This window comes from Xenopus laevis, chromosome 5L (genome assembly GCF_017654675.1).
Source record: "Xenopus laevis strain J_2021 chromosome 5L, Xenopus_laevis_v10.1, whole genome shotgun sequence".
Lineage (NCBI taxonomy): Eukaryota > Metazoa > Chordata > Amphibia > Anura > Pipidae > Xenopus > Xenopus laevis.
Window position 1 is genome coordinate 78416317 of NC_054379.1, and position 6000 is coordinate 78422316.

A 6000-nucleotide genomic window follows, 5' to 3' on the forward strand; every position below is an offset into this window, starting at 1 on the left:
AAGCAGTCAAATCTACTCAAACAGAGCACATGGGAGACAACAATAAAATAGCCATGGTCTCTCCTGATCCTGATAGATAGAAAAACATGCACCAAGTAAAAACAACACACAGAATCAAGATACAGAAAAATATACTTCCGATGAAATATATGAGTCTGATGTATATGATTTAAGTGGCTTGTTTTCCCAAAAACAAAATGCACAACTTACAGAAATATATGATAATAGGTGCGACATAGTTACCTTGGAAAATGATGTAAAATATAAAAATAAATTATAAAGTAATGTTTATCCATGTACTGTTAACCCTTTGGGGCCAGGATGCTGGTTTACATTAAATATGTTTAACGAGTTCCCTATTGCCCAAAATTCATAAGAAGGTTTTTCTTCCACTCTTCCTGATCTTTTATCTATAGGACTGGTCAGATATGGGATGACTTTGATGTAGTTGGCCAGCTTAAATATATTGCAATATATGGACAAACAATACCTGTTTTGTTTAACCCTTTGCCTGCCAAGAACGTACGCCGTACGTTCTGGCAGGCAAGGCTCAGACTGCCAAACACGTACATAGTACGTTGTTTGGCACTTCCGGTATTCTTCTGTGATCTGTGGCTTGCAATGCAGCGAAAAAGCCGCAGATCACTTGGCAAGCCCCTAGGCAATGAGCAAAGGGTCCTCAATCCCCTGCTGGGCCCCCCGATCGACCCCCCCATCCGACCCCAAGATGGCCGACCACATGGACACGTACCTTGTACGATGTGCGCATGTACGATGTCCGCATGTGCAAATCTTCTGTGATCTGCGGCTTGCGATGCTGGGCAGATCACTTGGCTCTCCCTAGGCAACGAGCTCCGGGTTGCCTGCTGGCCACTGATCGCCCCACACATGACCAGAAGCAGCGCCAACATCAGACACCTGGCTGCTTCTAGGGGCTGCCTGCCAGCACTGCCCCCTTCTCTACTGGTGCTGATCTGCCTGGGAGCCTTCCTGCTGCGGTCCTCCAGTGTTGCTTGAGAAAGAGAGACTTTGCCTGTCCCCAGGTACAAAATTTGCTTTATTTCACATTTGTTTTTTTCAATCTTTTTTTTTGCTTTTTCAATTTTTCACTTCTTTCTCCCACTTATTGTTGTAGACCCATATACCCACACATATACTCGCACATATACACACCTACACACACCTATACACACCTATACACCTGTATAATTATATTTATTTGCTGTAATTTTATCATTATTGCATTTTCTGTGATTTTTTATTGAATATTATTTTCTGTTTTGCTTATGTATCTTTAGTATAGTTTTGCTGTTTTGGCATAGAAATATGTATTTTACTTTGTTTGATCCGTGAGAATTTGTGCTTTCCAAAAATATATGGGGTTTCTGTTTTTTTTTTTTTTTTTTTTTTTTTTTACAGTTTGGGGGTCTTACCGCACATAATGCAGTCGGGGCTGAGTTGGCCAGCGTGAAAATTCATATGCACTATTTTTATTTGGGGTCCGCCCATGCCATTTGCTTTGGTATATCTATGCATATTGGGCATCAAACTGTTCGGTAGACCCTTGCCATCAATATTTAGGGTGTTTTACAATTGTATGTAAGAAATTGGGTGAGATATATGCGGCCAATTGCAATATTTTTAGGCGATTTTCAGAAATGTCATAAAAACCGCTGCCTTTAGTGTAGATTTGCAGTATGGTACTTTGGAGTAGAAAAACATAATTACCTATTTTTGATTCGTCAGCATGTGTACTTTCCAAAAATATATGGCTCTGGGGGGTCTCTGTGCTGTTAGGAGGGTCTTGTGGCAGACAATGCTCAGTCACAGATTTTTGTTCACAGAAAGCGAATCGGCAGCGGAAAAAAGAATGTGCACTGTTTTTATTTGGGGTCCGCACATGCCAGCTCCTTTGGTATATATATGCATATTGGGCATCAAACTGTTCCGTAGACCCTTGCCGTCAATATTTAGGGCGTTTTACAATTGTATGTAAGAAATTGGGTGAGATATATGCGGCCAATTGCAATATTTTTAGGCAATTTTCAGAAACGTCATAAAAACCACTGCCTTTAGCGTAGCTTTGCAGTATGGTAGTTTGGAGTAATTACCTATTTTTGATTCGTCAGAATGTGTACTTTGCAAAAATATATGGCTCTGGGGGGGTCTTTGTGCTGTTAGGAGGGTCTTGTGGCACACAATGCTCAGTCATAGGTCTTTGTTCACTGAAGGCAAATCGGCAGCGGAGAAAAGTCAAATGCACTGTTTTTATTTGGGGTCCGCACATACCAGCTGCTTTTATATATCTATGCATACAGGGCATCAAACTGTTCCGTAGACCCTTGGCATCAATATTTAGGGTATTTTAAAATTGTATGTAAGAAATTGGGTGAGATAAATGTGACCAATTGCAATATTTTTAGGCAATTTTCAGAAATGTCATAAAAACCGCTGCATTTAGCGTAGCTTTGCAGTATGGTAGTTTGGAATAGAAAGACATAATTACTTATTTTAGATTCGTCAGAATGTGTACTTTCCAAAAATATATGGTTTTGTGGGGTCTTTGTGCTGTTAGGAGGATCTTGTGGCAGACAATGCTCAGTAACAGGTCCTTGTTCACAAAAGGCGAAACGGCAGCGGAGAAAATTCATATGCACTGTTTTTATTTGGGGTCCGCACATGCCAACTGCTTTGGTTTATCTATGCATATTGGGCATCAAACTGTTCAGTCAACCCTTGGTGTCAATATCTAGGGTGTTTTCTAATTGTATGTAAGAAATTGGGTGAGATAAATGTGGGCAATTGCAGTATTTTTAGAAATGTAAAAACAGCTGCCTTTATCGCCAAATTTCGGAAAGATTCTGGCTTGGTGCTTTGGAGTAGAAAGACATGCATATCCAATTTGGATTCAGGGGAATGTGTACTTTCCGAAAATATATGGTTTTCTGGGGTGAACATAATGTTTTCTACCTTTGCGCCCCCCAAACTATGTAAATGTGTTCATTTTGCAGTACCTGAAATGACAGACCATATTGGGGGGGTCTTCATTTTGGGGCCCTTATATGCCACATGCTTGGGTACACCTATACATATTGGACACCAAACTGTTCAGACGACCCTAGGCTTTCATATTTGGGGTGATTTATCTTGATACCTAAAAGTATGTGGGAAATACGATGCTGCAGGGTGGAAAATTTGAGTTGATTTTTGGGAATGTCACCAAAATCGCCAAATTTAGGATTGGTTTGCGGCTTGGTACTTTGGAGTACAAAGACATGCATACCCAATTTGGATTCGTGAGAATGTGTACTTTCCGAAAATATATGGTTTTCCTGGGTGAACTTACTTTTTTCTACCTTTGCCCCCCCCAAACGATGTAAATGTGTTGATTTTGCAGTACCTGAAATGACAGACCATATGGGGGTCTTCCTTTTGGGGCCTCTATATGCCACGTGCTTGGGTACACATATACATATTGGACATCAAACTGTTCAGAGGAACCCAGACTTTCATATTTGGGGTGATTTATCTTGATACTCAATAGTATGTGGGACATACAATGCGGCAGGGTGGAAGTTTTGAGGTGATTTTTGGAAATGTCACCAAAATTGCCAAATTTAGGATTGTTTTACAGCTTGGTGCTTTGGAGTAGAAAGACATGCATACCCAATTTAGATTCGGGGGAATGTGTACTTTCCGAAAATATATGGTTTTCTGGGGTGAACGTACTTTTTTCTACCTTTGCCCCCCCAAAACGATGTAAATGTGTTGATTTTGCAGCACCTGAAATGACAGACCATATGGGGTCTTCATTTTGGGGCCCTTATATGCTACGTGCTTAGGTACACCTATACATATTGGGCATCAAACTGTTCAGCGGACCCCAGGCTTTCATATTTGGGGTGATTTATCTTGATACTCAATAGTATGTGGGAAATACGATGCTGCATGGTGGATGTTTTGAGGTGATTTTTGAAAATGTCCCTGAAATTGTCAAACTTAGGAAAGTTTTGCAGCTTGGTGCTTTGGAGTAGAAAGACATGCATACCCAATTTGGATTCGTGGGAATGTGTACTTTCCAAAAATATATGGTTTTCTGGGGTGAACGTACTTTTTTCTACTTTTGCAGCCCCCAAAAACAATGTAAATGTGTTGATTTTGCTGTACCTGAAATGACAGACCATATGGGGGGTCTTCATTTTGGGGCCCCTATATACCACGTGCTTGGGTACACCTATACATATTGGGCATCAAACTGTTCAGGGGACCCCAGGCTTTCATATTTGGGGTGATTTATCTTGATACTCAATAGTATGTGTGAAATTAGATGCTGCATGGTGGATGTTTTGAGGTGATTTTTGAAAATGTCCCTAAAATTGCTTAACTTAGGAAAGTTTTGCAGCTTGGTGCTTTGGAGAAGAAAGACATGCATACCCAATTTGGATTCGTGGGAATGTGTACTTTCCGAAAATATATGGTTTTCTGGGGTGAACGTACTTTTTTCTACCTTTGCCGCCCCCCAAAACGATGTAAATGTGTTGATTTTGCAGCACCTGAAATAACAGACCATATGGGGTCTTTATTTCGGGGCCCTTATATGCCACGTGCTTGGGTACACCTATACATATTGGGCATAAGACTGTTCAGAGGACCCTAGGCTTTCATATTTGGGGTGATTTATCTTGATACTCAATAGTATGTGGGAAATACGATGCTGCATGGTGGATGTTTTGAGGTGATTTTTGAAAATGTCCCTGAAATTGTCAAACTTAGGAAAGTTTTGCAGCTTGGTGCTTTGGAGTAGAAAGACATGCATACCCAATTTGGATTCGTGGGAATGTGTACTTTCCAAAAATATATGGTTTTCTGGGGTGAACGTACTTTTTTCTACTTTTGCAGCCCCCAAAAACGATGTAAATGTGTTGATTTTGCTGTACCTGAAATGACAGACCATATGGGGGGTCTTCATTTTGGGGCCCCTATATACCACGTGCTTGGGTACACCTATACATATTGGGCATCAAACTGTTCAGGGGACCCCAGGCTTTCATATTTGGGGTGATTTATCTTGATACTCAATAGTATGTGTGAAATTAGATGCTGCATGGTGGATGTTTTGAGGTGATTTTTGAAAATGTCCCTAAAATTGCCTAACTTAGGAAAGTTTTGCAGCTTGGTGCTTTGGAGAAGAAAGACATGCATACCCAATTTGGATTCGTGGGAATGTGTACTTTCCGAAAATATATGGTTTTCTGGGGTGAACGTACTTTTTTCTACCTTTGCCGCCCCCCAAAACGATGTAAATGTGTTGATTTTGCAGCACCTGAAATAACAGACCATATGGGGTCTTTATTTCGGGGCCCTTATATGCCACGTGCTTGGGTACACCTATACATATTGGGCATAAGACTGTTCAGAGGACCCTAGGCTTTCATATTTGGGGTGATTTATCTTGATACTCAATAGTATGTGGGAAATACGATGCTGCATGGTGGATGTTTTGAGGTGATTTTTGAAAATGTCCCTGAAATTGTCAAACTTAGGAAAGTTTTGCAGCTTGGTGCTTTGGAGTAGAAAGACATGCATACCCAATTTGGATTTGTGGGAATGTGTACTTTCCAAAAATATATGGTTTTCTGGGGTGAACATACTTTTTTCTACTTTTGCAGCCCCCAAAAACAATGTAAATGTGTTGATTTTGCTGTAACTGAAATGACAAACCATATGGGGGATCTTCATTTTGGGGCCCCTATATGCCACGTGCTTGGGTACACCTATACATATTGGGCATCAAACTGTTCAGGGGACCCCAGGCTTTCATATTTGGGGTTATTTATCTTGATACTCAATAGTATGTGGGAAATACGATGCTGCATGGTGCATGTTTTGAGGTGATTTTTGAAAATGTCCCTAAAATTGCCTAATTTAGGAAAGTTTTGCAGCTTGGTGCTTTGGAGTAGAAAGACATGCATACCCAATTTGGATTCAGGGGAATTATTA